The sequence below is a fragment of the Plectropomus leopardus genome, chromosome 23 (assembly GCF_026936395.1).
Source record: "Plectropomus leopardus strain MGB_pleo_1.0 chromosome 23, ASM2693639v1, whole genome shotgun sequence".
Classification (NCBI taxonomy): Eukaryota; Metazoa; Chordata; class Actinopteri; order Perciformes; family Serranidae; genus Plectropomus; species Plectropomus leopardus.
Genome location: NC_142198.1, coordinates 13,152,993 through 13,168,831, shown reverse-complemented (window position 1 = coordinate 13,168,831; position 15,839 = coordinate 13,152,993).

Below are 15,839 nucleotides of genomic sequence, written 5' to 3'. Positions count from 1 at the left end.
CTTATTATTTTCTCATTGACTAGTATGGTTAATATTAATAAACTGCATTGCATGGTGTGAGTGTTTTCTAGAAAATGTGGGCTGTTGTGATAAAAGGTGAGGGGACGAGATGTGGGGATAGCTGACCTGCTGATCTGGCAACCTTCTGTTTGGCTTTTAATGAAGACTACATTTTTGTTAGCTGAAGCACTAACGTTACTGTCAGGTGGATGAACGTCAAAAAGTGGTTGGTAAGCTATTTACCGTTTCAGCAATCCAAGCTTTACAGAATTACAGAATACAGGATACCATTACAGAATAGTATGTTTGCTGGATGTGATTTAACAAGATTTAAATCTCAGGTTTGTGCTCATTGCTTAAACGTGAAATTTTAACATTAACCATCTTTATTCAGTCTACAAATGTGGACAAAGAAATCAAGTGTAACAAAATAAAATTTTCTGTTGGCAGCAGCTATTGATGCTGACACAGGCAGGTGGAGCTCTAGGGCAACAGGTGAGCTCTAATGTCACAGTTAAACTGCTGGCTGTAACTTCATAAGTTCATGGAGAAATTTGGGGTTTTTTTTAAAAGAAAGGTTAATGTAACTGAGCATTGCTATGGGCCTTTGTAGCTTAAATCAACTGAAAGATGAAGTTATAGCTGCAGTAATTTATACTGTAGCTTTTACAGTAATAGCCGGCATATAATAATGCCATGAACATGTCAGTTCAGTGGGGAGGATAACTGTGTACTCATTGTAAAGTTGCATTCGCCAACTCTTCTTTGTCTTACCTGCAGAAAACGTCATCAACTGGTTGACCAGGACAGAAGACTGGAAGAGAAGCAGCTGGAGGCCTTGGGCTTGAGGTAGGGTCTATGGCTCATTGATGCATTGTTTCTGGTAAGCCAAATTCAAAGAAAAATGCAATCCTCCTCACATTTGAGTGGACAAAGGTAACATGTTTTAATGTTTAACGCTCTTCCTCAACATCTCCTCTTCTTATTTTTGATTTATGGTCATATCCTCATAAATCATTTATCCTCGAATCTGACATTCACTTGGACTTCACTTGGTGTTTAAAGATTAAGGTAACTGTGACCTTGCATCCATCTCATTTTTGTGAACGCAATTTCTAAAGATAGCTTTAAAGGAGTTTCAAAGTTGGTACAAATGTACTGCTGAAATAAAGAATGAACTGATCAGAATCTGGTGGCTTCAAGGGCACAGTGTCCTTATGAAGCATGTTCTTGACCATAACTCAAAAATTTATACTCACAAATTACACAGAAATATCTCATAGGATATAACGATGATGATGATTTTATATCCCAGAGGTCAAAGGTCAACTGTGACATCATAATGTTCTGCAAAAACACTTTTTTGTAAATCACACAACGTCAGGAACGGAAGGGGAGATATTTGGTCAGGTACAGTTTGTTGAAGCAATCCACTGTATCAACAATCCAACTTCTCTAATTGAAGTCAGTGACATATCCTGGCAGCATTAAATATAGACTTTTAAATGTACTTACCCCAAATGAAAAGATGAAAAGTTGTACATTTCCCCTTTCAATCTGCTTTCGAAGTTTTAAACTACTTTTAATACAGTTCACACCTGTCATATTACAAACCTTCCACCTTATGTGACAGTCCACATCCATAAAGGATGTTATATTGGAATGGATTCAAAGCTTATAATATGACTCAAGGGTCATTGATTACTTCAGAAATGTTGGGATACCTTAGAGATTAACAAACCCAAATCACAGGATAGAGGCTGTCAGATTTCTGTCATTGTTATTTTCTTGGCCCTGTACAGTAGCATACTCCCTTTTGTCTAGTGGAACTGGTTATTGAATGCGATTTGCATTCTGCCTATGTCAATGTTGAAAGACGCTTAACCAGCATGACAAGAACTTATGACAAACAAATAAATACAGATTTCTAGTGTTGTGGTAAAAGGGTGGGTAAAAATGCAAGAGAAGAAAAACAGAATATGTTCATAGAATTGCAGATTCAGCATACTGAAGTAATAAGGTAGATGATATGTGAAGTTATTTAAATATTTAAATCCATGATACTCCACAGTTAGAAAACAAAATGATAATGTTTATATAGACATATCAATAGAAAAGTAGCTCAGCTTTGTTTGCTAATATTATTCTGAATATCAGTTTCATGACATCCATATATTAATACATGCTTTCTACTTGTATTTTTCTTTCAACCTCAAAGTCAGTGGAAAATCTGGATTTTTTATTTATTTATTAAATGTAAGACTTTTGACCGTTGTCCTACAATACCTGTGTCATGATCATACCGGCCAAAGTATTAAAGTAAATTTAATACCAGTTGGGAAGATACAACCTATTAATGTTTGTTATTTTATCAAATTATTTTCAGGACTTCCTAGCAGTTATCAGTTTTAATGTTATGAACCTTGACCCAGATAAGAGCCATAAAATGGATAGATGGATTAACCAATGTAAAATCATAACTTTATTCAAGTTTGTTAAAGCTTTTGCGTAAATAAAGCAAAAGCGTAATATGAATCTCTGCGTATGTTTGTCTTATTCACACATTTTTAACACAGAAAGGTTAGACACATGTATTATAAAATAGGAGATGTGGTTACTCACCACGGGATTATCTAAAAGCCTTCCCTAAAAATAAAAATAAAATGAAAAACAATGATGCAAAATAAAATATCAATCAACATGTATATCTTTTACATGTTTTATTTAATCAAATTGTAAATTATGATGAGCTGCTAATGAAAAAACAGCGCCATATTGAAAACGAAACAAAAACAAGTTATTAATTTCTGTTTTCCGACAGATAGATGGACATACATAATCATATGTAAAAGTTAGGCTTAGAAAACAGCAAAAAGGTGTGAAGTCATAATGAAGAAAAACAAAACAAAATCTTATTGAAGAAACAATACCAGTTTCTATGGACACAACAAAAATATGTATTCATGGTTTCATATTTGTGCTTTTTACATCCTAAACAAGGGAGGCACTTATTCCATCCTTATGTTTTTGGCTCCAATTGTAATATTATTTGACTTTTTGTTGTCAGGAGGATGAAAATATTATTCATAAAGAACTCACTGAACTTGCCAGCAATATTGAAGGAATTTGGCTAGCTGCCCAGCCACTGTAGCTAGCAGTGTTTGCTCCAGGTCTGATGCTGTGGACTCAAACACCACAATAAAACGATTACGCATCTGCCTGAATGTGCAATCCGCTGCTGTAATAATCCCGCTTTTAGTTTATGATTAGATTAGAATTAAACAGTTTATAAGTTACACATACACTTAAAATGTACTTAGCCATAATTAAATCATTTTGTTGGAAAGTAATATTTTCCCCCTTTCTGACTAATTTCAAGTTCAATGAGTCTTTCAAATCAGTCCAGTTTGCAAACATTTCACCTTTAAGCCACATTAAGATATTTATATTGGGATAGAATGACAGGTAATGGTGTGACTCATGAGTAATAATTATTCAATATATTGTTACAACTTAGCAGTAAACAAAACAAAAACTAAGGACAAAGAATTTCAAATGCCATTTTGTCAAGGGCTTGGCTCGCCTTGGCTAGCCTAATCCCCTCTTTTAAACTGAAACAGGTTTCTAAAGGATTCCACCTATCTTAATGTTGAAAGAAGTGTGACAGTAAGTTATGAGAAATAATAAATATAGATTTCTAGTGACGTGGTTAAGGTGTGAGAAGAAATGCAAAAAGAAGGAGAAATGCAAAAATGCATATTCAAACATTTTGAACAAATATTTTGTATGACATTTGGAGTTACCGGAACAAATATGTAAATAGGTGACACCATACAGTTAATTACAAAACATTAATGTTTATATGGACACATTTATAAGAAAATATCTCCTCTAATTAATAAGATGAGTTATCTGGTGTGAGTGTTTTCTGCAAAAAGTGGGCTGTTACGATAAAAGGTGTAGGGGTGAGATGTAGGAGGACAGCGGACCTGCTGATCTGGCAACCTCTAAGCTTTGGCTTTTAATGTAGGCTACATTTTCGATTAGCCAAGGTAGGCTATTTATAATACTGTCAGCTTCTGTTAGGTGAATTAATGGCATCAAAATTAAAAGAGGCGTTTGGTGTTTTGTGATTCAAGCTGAATGTGGCAAACAACACAACAAAGAAGTTTTCATGTCATTGTGGGAAAAGCGTAGGTGCAGTCTATTTAATTACCTTAATTACATTTGCATTACAATAAAAGGAGCGTTGGGCATGCTGAACCACTGACTTGTTAACTGCCACACTTAATATTACTTTTTTTACCTGTGCTTCTCCACTATGACAAGTCAAATGACTGCCTTGATAAAAAATAGGTCCATTGTAGAGAAAGGTGCTTACCTTTTTTTATTTAAAGAGTAACAAAATAAAATGTTCTGTTGGCAGCAGCTATTGACACTGACACAGACAGGTGTCAATAGGGCCACAGGTGAGCTCTAATGTCAGTGAAACAGCTAGCTCTAACTTCAAAAACTCATGGAGAAATAAATACAAATGAGAGTTTTTGAAATTATTTAAGGAAAGGTTAATGTTACTGACCATTTTTTTGGTAATAGCTACAGTAATTCATAATAACATAAAAGTTTAAGTTCATTGGGGAGGTTTACTGTGTCCCCCTCATACAGTACACCAACTCTTCTTTGTATTACCTGCAGAAAACATCATCAAATGGTTTATCAGGACAGCAGACTGGAGGAAAAGCAGTTGGAGCCACAGGATCTAAGGTAAGGCCAAACAGTTGACACTATGTTTTCTGTGACCTGTAACCGAAGGATAAAGTAAACTCCCTCACAAATTAAAGGGATTTTTTAATTTAAAAGACGCACAAGTTACATGGCAAATGAATTTCTAGATGGTGTGCACCATTTTGTTATGGTTTTATGACTGAACATGTTTCCTTGAAACGGTGTGAAACAGTGTGCAACAGGCTTTGAGATATGTTTTATCCTGTTTGGTGGGTATGTCAGAGGTGTTCCTAATCAGCAGCAATGTGTAGAACTACATAAACCAAATTCTGGTAAATCTTTACTTATTGTTCCTATATTTTTTGTCTGTATTTCACATCTGCTTTAGCAACGTAGACACACATTTTTCCACGCCAATAAAGCCTGTGTGAATTAAACTGAATAAATAGCGCCACATTAAAAGACGCATATGTGACACAACAGTGTGTCCAAAACATCACTGTTGTGTTTAAATAAATTTTGTGGGGCTGAATGCAGCTGGGATGGGGTATCAGTGACAGTAGGGCCGATCTATTCACTTACATCTGGGGCACGTTCAGTTTCAAAGCGGTTTGCACTATTTTGCCACGCTTTCCAGGTAAATTGACGGTTTATAACAGCTGTAATACACAGAATAATACATGTATCGTTAAAAGTCCTAGTGACTACCTGTTGTATGAAATGTAAAAAAAAAAAAAAAAAAAAAAGAGTACACCTATTACCAAATTATCCTCGAACTATGTTCCATAGAATACAGTACAGAGGCGAAATATTTACGATTCAAACTAACTTCATTGTTTCTTGTAAATATACTCTTATTCAAAATCTGATGCCTACAACACTCTTTAAAAAAGTTGGGACAGGAGCAAAGGGTAAAGGGCCAATAAAAGTCCTTTGAACTATACTGAATTAAACCCTGCTGTATATAACAGCAGTGTGCCTGTATCATAAAACAGGGTTTTTAAGACACCACCTTTTCTGTTTAAATCAACATCTTGCAAAATTTTGTCTGGGCTGAATGCAGCCATAGGCTACTGGCTCTGAGGGTTCTATACTGTCCATTCTCGATTAAAAGCTCTATTTCCCCTTTTAGCAATGTGAAATTACTTTTTTCTTACTCTCTTATTTCTCTGAGTGATGTCACTTGTCTCTCTCATGTCTCTTGTCACTGGAGTTGCTTATTGTTATGCATAAATTTGATTAGCTGAGTAGCATCACGGTCAGACCATCTAACACAATCAATTTGTCTGTGATTTCCTGGTTGTTAAACCAGTACTACAAATGCTGCATCGGTTAAAACAGAGATGCTGACAAAACTGAATAACTGTTAATAATTTATCCGTTACCCTATGGGTCTGGTTCAAGATAGGATGAGGTCTTGGTCTGGACTCAGGGGATGGAGAGGGATGGCAAGTTAACAGGGAGGATTTATTTTGGTTATTATCGTAACAAAAAGGATGATGTCCCCCCTCAAATCGCCTTCGGGTTATATGGAATCACACACCAGAGAATGATTTCTCCAAAAAAAAAAAAAAAAAAAAAATTGCTGGGGCTTTAAAGAAGCTCATTCAATTAAATATGCCCCAACACTGCCTATCTACCCACCAAATTATAAAACATCACACAAGAGACAATTTGAATTCTTCAGAGCTTTTGTATTCTGATCATTGTGAAGTTTCTGACAGAAACTGTACACACTGCTAGGAATCTCACAGAATACAGCTATGCATGATTAAATAAATACACTTTCTATGAAAATGGACAGTGTATTGTTTTGAGATATATTACTTAAATTAAGTTATATAAGGAAAGCAAAGAGCGCAGTGAAACAAGATTAATTTAATAGTGCAATCATTTTCTGACATCCCAGAGATTAATGTTAAATTGTCAGGCTTATTTTTATACTACTAATGGCACTCATTATCAAATAGCAGTTCAGGTGGATATTAGCACTGATGCTAATGCTGGCGTGACAGTAGCCATGACAACAGTACCAGGAACGATGTGGTGATGAGACTGATCTTGTGGCTTACTCCACTTGAAAATCCTGTAATTGGGGAGAAATATAGCAAGACATTAGTTTAACAAACAGTGGTGCAACTTTTAAAATGTTTGATCAAGTAGCACTCAGTATTGCTTACCTATACCATTCACGTAGATGGAGCCGGTTTCAATGTCGAAGCCGGTTACGAAAGGAGCTGCGCCGAGCAAAACACTCCTAACCTCAGTGTTATTAGGAGCGTCTATGTTTACAAAGATAAAGTCCGCGTAGTTGATGATTGATCCATTACTGCAGAGGCAAATAAAAACATAATTTAAACATCAGATGTAGGCCACTATTCTATAATTGCAATGCGATACATCTTCAAAAATTACCTGAATGCAAACACATCCAAGGACCTGAAGGAAGGGAATACCTTTTTGAAAATCGGTTCAAGCTGCAGGAACAGAAAACATCTTGTATTAAAACACTTACCTTTATTTTTTTCCTTTAAAGACTGAACTGTGTGTGAATGAAATAGGCTGTATCATGAGCTGAAAGTGTAATTTTATTTGTCTTGATATGTTTCCCTACTCAATGACACTTGTTTTTAGTGAAAACATTGGTAACACTCTATTATACAGTCATAGTATTGTATGGATCATGTGCCAATATATTATTTATTGTGAATTAAAAACAAGACTTTAGGGAATAAGGGTGTCACATTCATGAATTTTGGAGCAGCGTATTTTATTCAAGGATTAGACTTACCTGTCCCTCTATCAGTGCAACACGCTCTTTAAAAGCTGTAGATGATGGATTCAGCAAGTCACGTATAAATGTGCCTTGAAGAGATCTAAAAGTCACCCTTATTGTTATGAGTGCTACAGTTGTAGATGCTGTAGTTGAAGGTCGGTCGGTAGCGGGTGCCAGTGTTGTAAGTACTACACCGGTGGGTAATGCAGTTGAAGGTGCAGTTGTTGCAGGTTTTCCAGTTGTAGAGACTGCAGTCGTAGCTGCAGGTGTTGTAGGTACTGCAGGCGGTGTGGCTGTCGAAGGAGCTGCAGATGTGGAGGCAGGTGTTGCAGGTGCTGGGGTTGTAGATCTGAAAGTCGTATGAGTGGCAATTGTATTAAATGTAGTCGTAGGTGCTGCAGTTGTAGGTGAAACTGTTGTATGCAAGGCAGTTGTAGCTGCAACTATTGTAGGCAATGCAGTCAAAGGAGCCGCAGTAGTGGGTGCAGCAGTTGTAGTTGCTGCAGTAGTAAGAGCAAGTGTTGTAGACACTGCAGTTGGAGGTCTGGAAGTAGTAGTAGTCACAGTTGCAGGTGCAGCAGTTGTAGGAGAAGCAGTTGTAGGTGAAACTGTTGAAGTTGCTGCAGTCCTAGTTGAGACAGCTGAAGAAACCTCAGTTGTAAAAGCAGCAGTTGTAGGTGAGACAGTCGCTGGTACTGTAGTGGTTGTTGCATCAGTTATTGGTGTAACAGTTGTAGTCCCTTCAGTCACAAATACAGAAGTTGTAAGAGCAGCGATAGTAGATACAGCAGTCGTAGGTGCTGCAGTTGTAGTTGCTACTGTTGTAGGGGTTGCAGTCATTGTTGCTGTTGTTGTAGGTTCTGAAGTTGAATGTGCTGCTGCAGCAGTTGTAGGTGCAACAGCCGCAGAAGCTGCAGTCGTCGATGCTTGTGTTGTAGGAGCAAGTGTTGTGGGCACTGCAGTCTTAGCTGACACAGTTGTAGTAGTTGAGGCTGAAGCATTTGTAGATGCAACTATTGTAGATACTACGGTTATTGGTATTTGTGTTGTTGGAGCAAATGGTGTAGGTGCTTCAGATGTTGGTGCAGGTGTTGTGGGTGCTAAGGATGTAGAGATAGCAGTTGAAGGTGCAACTGTTGTAGGTTCTGCTGTCGTTGGTGCTTGTGTTGTAGGTTCATGAGATGTAGGAGTGACCGTTGAATAAGCCGCACTAGTGGGTAAAGCAGTTGTAGGCGCTGCAGTAGTAGGCCCAGGTGTTGTCAGCACTGTAGTCGTTGATGCAATAGTAGTGGCCAAAGTTGTAGGTGTAACTGCCGAAGGTGCTGCAGTCATAGGTACCGCAGTAGTATGTGCAGCAGTTGTTGGTGGAGCAGTTGTAGGTGTTTCAGTCTCATTTCTGGCTGTTGTAGGTGCATCTGATGTAAGAGCTGCTGTTGTCTGTGTTTGTGTTGTTGAAGCATGTTTTGTAGGTGCTGCTGTCGTAGGTGCAGGTGTTGTGTGCGTTATAGTTGTAGGGGCAGCAGTTGAAGGTGCAGCTGTTGTAGGTGTTGCTGCCATTGGTGCTTGTGTTGTAGGTGCATTAGTTGTAGGTGCTGCAGTTGAATGAGCCACAGTAGTGGGTGAAGCAGTTGTAGGCGCTGCAGTAGTTGGCCCAGGCGTTGATTGTACTGAAGTTGTTGATGCAGTGGTAGTAGCAACAGTTGTAGGTGCAACACTTGTAGGTGAGGAAGTCGTAGGTGCAGGTGTTGTGGGTGCTCCAGTTGTAGGGGCAGCAGTTGTAAGTGTTTCAGTCATATGTACGGTTGTTGGGGATGCAGAAGTTGTGGGTGCAAGTGTTGTAGGTGCTGCAGTTGTCTGTGCTCGTGTTGTAACAGCAAGTGTTGTGGACCCTTCAGTGGTAGGTGACTCAGTAGTTGGAGCGGCGGCAGTGGATGCAGCAGTTGTAGGTGCTGAAGTAGTCGGTGCAAATGTTGTGGGTTCTGCAGTAGTAGGTGTAGCAGTTGTTGGTGAAGCAGTTGTAGGTTCTGAAGTGGTTTGTATGGCTGCTGCAGAGGCAGCAGTTGTAGGTGCAACTGTCGTAGGTGCTGCAGTCGACATTGTTTTTGTGGTAGGAGAGAGTGTTGTGGGCGCTGCAGTGGTAGGTGACACAGTTGTAGGAGCCCCAGTGGTGGGTAAAGCTGTTGTCGGCACTGCAGTCGTAGGCCCAGTTGTTCTAGGCACTGTAGTTGTAGGTGCGGAAGTAGTAGCTGCAGTTGTAGGTGAATCAGTTGTAGGTGCAGGTGTTGTAGTTAATGCAGTCGTCTGTATTTGTGTTGTTGGAGCAGGTGTCGTAGGTGCTGCTGTTGTAGGTGCAGGTGTTATGGGTGCTACAGTTGTAGGGGCAGCAGTTGAAGGTGCAGCTGTTGTATGTGTGGCTGTCGTTGGTGTTTGTGTTGTTGGAGCAGTTGTTGTAGGTGCAGCAGTCGTAGGTGCGGCAGTTGAATGAGCCACAGTAGTGGGTGAAGCAGTTGTAGGCATTGCTGTAGTCGGCCCAGGCGTTGTTTGCACTGTAGTTGATGGTGCAATGGTAGTAGCCTCAGTTGTAGGTGCGACACTTGTAGGTGCAGCAGTCGTAGGGGCGGCAGTTGTTGTTGAAGCGGCTGTCGGTGTTTCAGTCGTATGCACGGCTGTTGCGGAGGCAGAAGTTGTTGGTTCAACTGTTGAAGGTGCTAGAGTTGTTGCTGATTCTGTTGTTTGAGCAAGTGTTGTGGGCACTGCAGTGGTGGGTGACGCAGTTGTCGGAGCCCCAGTAGTGGGTGAAGCAGTTGTCGGCGCTGCAGTAGTCGGCCCAGTTGTTCTAGGAACTGTAGTCGTAGGTGCTGAAGTAGTATCCGCAGTTGTAGCTGCAGATGTTGTAGTTACTGCAGTCGTCTGTGTGTGTGTTGTTTGAGCAGGTGTTGTAGGTGCTACTGTCGTAGGTGCAGGTGTTGTGTGTGCTACAGTTGTGGGTGCTACAGTTGTAGGTGCGACAGTTGAATGAGCCACAGTAGTGGGTGAAGCAGTTGTAGGCATTGCTGTAGTCGGCCCAGGCGTTGTTTGCACTGTAGTTGGTGCAATGGTAGTAGCCTCAGTTGTAGGTGCGACACTTGTAGGTGCAGCAGTCGTAGGGGCGGCAGTTGTTGTTGAAGCGGCTGTCGGTGTTTCAGTCGTATGCACGGCTGTTGCGGAGGCAGAAGTTGTTGGTTCAACTGTTGAAGGTGCTAGAGTTGTTGCTGATTCTGTTGTTTGAGCAAGTGTTGTGGGCACTGCAGTGGTGGGTGACGCAGTTGTCGGAGCCCCAGTAGTGGGTGAAGCAGTTGTCGGCGCTGCAGTAGTCGGCCCAGTTGTTCTAGGAACTGTAGTCGTAGGTGCGGAAGTAGTAGCTGCAGTTGTAGGTGAATCAGTTGTAGGTGCAGGTGTTGTAGTTACTGCAGTCGTCTGTGTTTGTGTTGGTTGAGCAGGTGTTGTAGGTGCTACTGTCGTAGGTGCAGGTGTTGTGTGTGCTACAGTTGTGGGTGCTACAGTTGTAGGTGCGACAGTTGAATGAGCCACAGTAGTGGGTGAAGCAGTTGTAGGCGCTGCAGTAGTTGGCCCAGGGGTTGATTGCCCCGAAGTTGTCGGTGCAATGGTAGTAGCAACAGTTGTAGGTGCCACACTTGTAGGTGAGGCAGTCGTAGGTGCAGATGTTGTGGGTGCTACAGTTGTAGGGGCAGCAGTTGAAGGTGCAAGTGTTGCAGGTGTTGCTGTCGTTGGTGTTTGTGTTGTAGGTGCGACAGTTGAACGAGCCACAGTGGTGGGTGAAGCAGTTGTAGGCGTTGCATGAGTCGTTGGCCCAGGCGTTGTTTGCAATGTAGTTGTTGGTGCAATGGTAGTAGCCTCAGCTGTAGGTGCAGCAGTCGTAGGTACTGCAGTAGTCGGGGCGGCAGTTGTTGTTGAAGCAGCTGTCGGTGTTTCAGTCGTATGCACGGCTGTTGCGGAGGCAGAAGTTGTTGGTTCAACTGTTGAAGGTGCTGCAGTTGTTGCTGCTTCTGTTATTTGAGCAAGTGTTGTGGGCACTGCAGTGGTAGGTGACTCAGTAGTTGGAGCGGCAGCAGTGGATGCAGCAGTTGTAGGTGCTGAAGTAGTAGGTGCAAATGTTGTGTGTGCTGCAGTAGTAGGTGTAGCAGTTGTTGGTGAAGCAGTTGTAGGTTCTGAAGTGGTTTGTATGGCTGCTGCAGAGGCAGCAGTTGTAGGTGCAACTGTCGTAGGTGCTGCAGTCGACATTGTTTTTGTGGTAGGAGAGAGTGTTGTGGGCGCTGCAGTGGTAGGTGACACAGTTGTAGGAGCCCCAGTGGTGGGTAAAGCTGTTGTCGGCGCTGCAGTCGTAGGCCCAGTTGTTCTAGGCACTGTAGTTGTAGGTGCGGAAGTAGTAGCTGCAGTTGTAGGTGAATCGGTTGTAGGTGCAGGTGTTGTAGTTAATGCAGTCGTCTGTATTTGTGTTGTTGGAGCAGGTGTCGTAGGTGCTGCTGTTGTAGGTGCAGGTGTTGTGGGTGCTACAGTTGTAGGGGCAGCAGTTGAAGGTGCAGCTGTTGTATGTGTTGCTGTCGTTGGTGTTTGTGTTGTTGGAGCAGTTGTTGTAGGTGCAGCAGTCGTAGGTGCGGCAGTTGAATGAGCCACAGTAGTGGGTGAAGCAGTTGTAGGCGTTGCAGTAGTCGGCCCAGGCGTTGATTGTACCGAAGTTGTTGGTGCAATGCTAGTAGCCACAGTTGTAGGTGCAACTGTCGTAGGTGCTGCAGTTGTCGGTGCTTTTGTGGTAGGGGTAATTGTTGTGGGCGCTGCAGTGGTCAGCCCAGTTGTTCTAGGCACTGTAGTCGTAGGTGCTGAAGTAGTATCCGCAGTTGTAGCTGCAGATGTTGTAGTTACTGCAGTCGTCTGTGTGTGTGTTGTTTGAGCAGGTGTTGTAGGTGCTACTGTCGTAGGTGCAGGTGTTGTGTGTGCTACAGTTGTGGGTGCTACAGTTGTAGGTGCGACAGTTGAATGAGCCACAGTAGTGGGTGAAGCAGTTGTAGGCATTGCTGTAGTCGGCCCAGGCGTTGTTTGCACTGTAGTTGATGGTGCAATGGTAGTAGCCTCAGTTGTAGGTGCGACACTTGTAGGTGCAGCAGTCGTAGGGGCGGCAGTTGTTGTTGAAGCGGCTGTCGGTGTTTCAGTCGTGATGCACGGCTGTTGCGGAGAGCAGAAGTTGTTGGTTCAACTGTTGAAGGTGCTAGAGTTGTTGCTGATTCTGTTGTTTGAGCAAGTGTTGTGGGCACTGCAGTGGTGGGTGACGCAGTTGTCGGAGCCCCAGTAGTGGGTGAAGCAGTTGTCGGCGCTGCAGTAGTCGGCCCAGTTGTTCTAGGAACTGTAGTCGTAGGTGCGGAAGTAGTAGCTGCAGTTGTAGGTGAATCAGTTGTAGGTGCAGGTGTTGTAGTTACTGCAGTCGTCTGTGTTTGTGTTGGTTGAGCAGGTGTTGTAGGTGCTACTGTCGTAGGTGCAGGTGTTGTGTGTGCTACAGTTGTGGGTGCTACAGTTGTAGGTGCGACAGTTGAATGAGCCACAGTAGTGGGTGAAGCAGTTGTAGGCGCTGCAGTAGTTGGCCCAGGGGTTGATTGCCCCGAAGTTGTCGGTGCAATGGTAGTAGCAACAGTTGTAGGTGCCACACTTGTAGGTGAGGCAGTCGTGGGTGCAGGTGTTGTGGGTGCTACAGTTGTAGGGGCAGCAGTTGAAGGTGCAAGTGTTGCAGGTGTTGCTGTCGTTGGTGTTTGTGTTGTAGGTGCGACAGTTGAACGAGCCACAGTGGTGGGTGAAGCAGTTGTAGGCGTTGCATGAGTCGTTGGCCCAGGCGTTGTTTGCAATGTAGTTGTTGGTGCAATGGTAGTAGCCTCAGCTGTAGGTGCAGCAGTCGTAGGTACTGCAGTAGTCGGGGCGGCAGTTGTTGTTGAAGCAGCTGTCGGTGTTTCAGTCGTATGCTGCGGCTGTTGCGGAGGCAGAAGTTGTTGGTTCAACTGTTGAAGGTGCTGCAGTTGTTGCTGCTTCTGTTATTTGAGCAAGTGTTGTGGGCACTGCAGTGGTAGGTGACTCAGTAGTTGGAGCGGCAGCAGTGGATGCAGCAGTTGTAGGTGCTGAAGTAGTAGGTGCAAATGTTGTGTGTGCTGCAGTAGTAGGTGTAGCAGTTGTTGGTGAAGCAGTTGTAGGTTCTGAAGTGGTTTGTATGGCTGCTGCAGAGGCAGCAGTTGTAGGTGCAACTGTCGTAGGTGCTGCAGTCGACATTGTTTTTGTGGTAGGAGAGAGTGTTGTGGGCGCTGCAGTGGTAGGTGACACAGTTGTAGGAGCCCCAGTGGTGGGTAAAGCTGTTGTCGGCGCTGCAGTCGTATGCCCAGTTGTTCTAGGCACTGTAGTTGTAGGTGCGGAAGTAGTAGCTGCAGTTGTAGGTGAATCGGTTGTAGGTGCAGGTGTTGTAGTTAATGCAGTCGTCTGTATTTGTGTTGTTGGAGCAGGTGTCGTAGGTGCTGCTGTTGTAGATGCAGGTGTTGTGGGTGCTACAGTTGTAGGGGCAGCAGTTGAAGGTGCAGCTGTTGTATGTGTTGCTGTCGTTGGTGTTTGTGTTGTTGGAGCAGTTGTTGTAGGTGCAGCAGTCGTAGGTGCGGCAGTTGAATGAGCCACAGTAGTGGGTGAAGCAGTTGTAGGCGTTGCAGTAGTCGGCCCAGGCGTTGATTGTACCGAAGTTGTTGGTGCAATGCTAGTAACCACAGTTGTAGGTGCAACTGTCGTAGGTGCTGCAGTTGTCGGTGCTTTTGTGGTAGGGGTAATTGTTGTGGGCGCTGCAGTGGTCAGCCCAGTTGTTCTAGGCACTGTAGTCGTAGGTGCTGAAGTAGTATCCGCAGTTGTAGCTGCAGATGTTGTAGTTACTGCAGTCGTCTGTGTGTGTGTTGTTTGAGCAGGTGTTGTAGGTGCTACTGTCGTAGGTGCAGGTGTTGTGTGTGCTACAGTTGTGGGTGCTACAGTTGTAGGTGCGACAGTTGAATGAGCCACAGTAGTGGGTGAAGCAGTTGTAGGCATTGCTGTAGTCGGCCCAGGCGTTGTTTGCACTGTAGTTGATGGTGCAATGGTAGTAGCCTCAGTTGTAGGTGCGACACTTGTAGGTGCAGCAGTCGTAGGGGCGGCAGTTGTTGTTGAAGCGGCTTTCGGATTTTCAGTCGTATGCACGGCTGTTGCGGAGGCAGAAGTTGTTGGTTCAACTGTTGAAGGTGCTAGAGTTGTTGCTGATTCTGTTGTTTGAGCAAGTGTTGTGGGCACTGCAGTGGTGGGTGACGCAGTTGTCGGAGCCCCAGTAGTGGGTGAAGCAGTTGTCGGCGCTGCAGTAGTCGGCCCAGTTGTTCTAGGAACTGTAGTCGTAGGTGCGGAAGTAGTAGCTGCAGTTGTAGGTGAATCAGTTGTAGGTGCAGGTGTTGTAGTTACTGCAGTCGTCTGTGTTTGTGTTGGTTGAGCAGGTGTTGTAGGTGCTACTGTCGTAGGTGCAGGTGTTGTGTGTGCTACAGTTGTGGGTGCTACAGTTGTAGGTGCGACAGTTGAATGAGCCACAGTAGTGGGTGAAGCAGTTGTAGGCGCTGCAGTAGTTGGCCCAGGGGTTGATTGCCCGAAGTTGTCGGTGCAATGGTAGTAGCAACAGTTGTAGGTGCCACACTTGTAGGTGAGGCAGTCGTGGGTGCAGGTGTTGTGGGTGCTACAGTTGTAGGGGCAGCAGTTGAAGGTGCAAGTGTTGCAGGTGTTGCTGTCGTTGGTGTTTGTGTTGTAGGTGCGACAGTTGAACGAGCCACAGTGGTGGGTGAAGCAGTTGTAGGCGTTGCATGAGTCGTTGGCCCAGGCGTTGTTTGCAATGTAGTTGTTGGTGCAATGGTAGTAGCCTCAGCTGTAGGTGCAGCAGTCGTAGGTACTGCAGTAGTCGGGGCGGCAGTTGTTGTTGAAGCAGCTGTCGGTGTTTCAGTCGTATGCACGGCTGTTGCGGAGGCAGAAGTTGTTGGTTCAACTGTTGAAGGTGCTGCAGTTGTTGCTGCTTCTGTTATTTGAGCAAGTGTTGTGGGCACTGCAGTGGTAGGTGACTCAGTAGTTGGAGGCGGCAGCAGTGGATGCAGCAGTTGTAGGTGCTGAAGTAGTAGGTGCAAATGTTGTGTGTGCTGCAGTAGTAGGTGTAGCAGTTGTTGGTGAAGCAGTTGTAGGTTCTGAAGTGGTTTGTATGGCTGCTGCAGAGGCAGCAGTTGTAGGTGCAACTGTCGTAGGTGCTGCAGTCGACATTGTTTTTGTG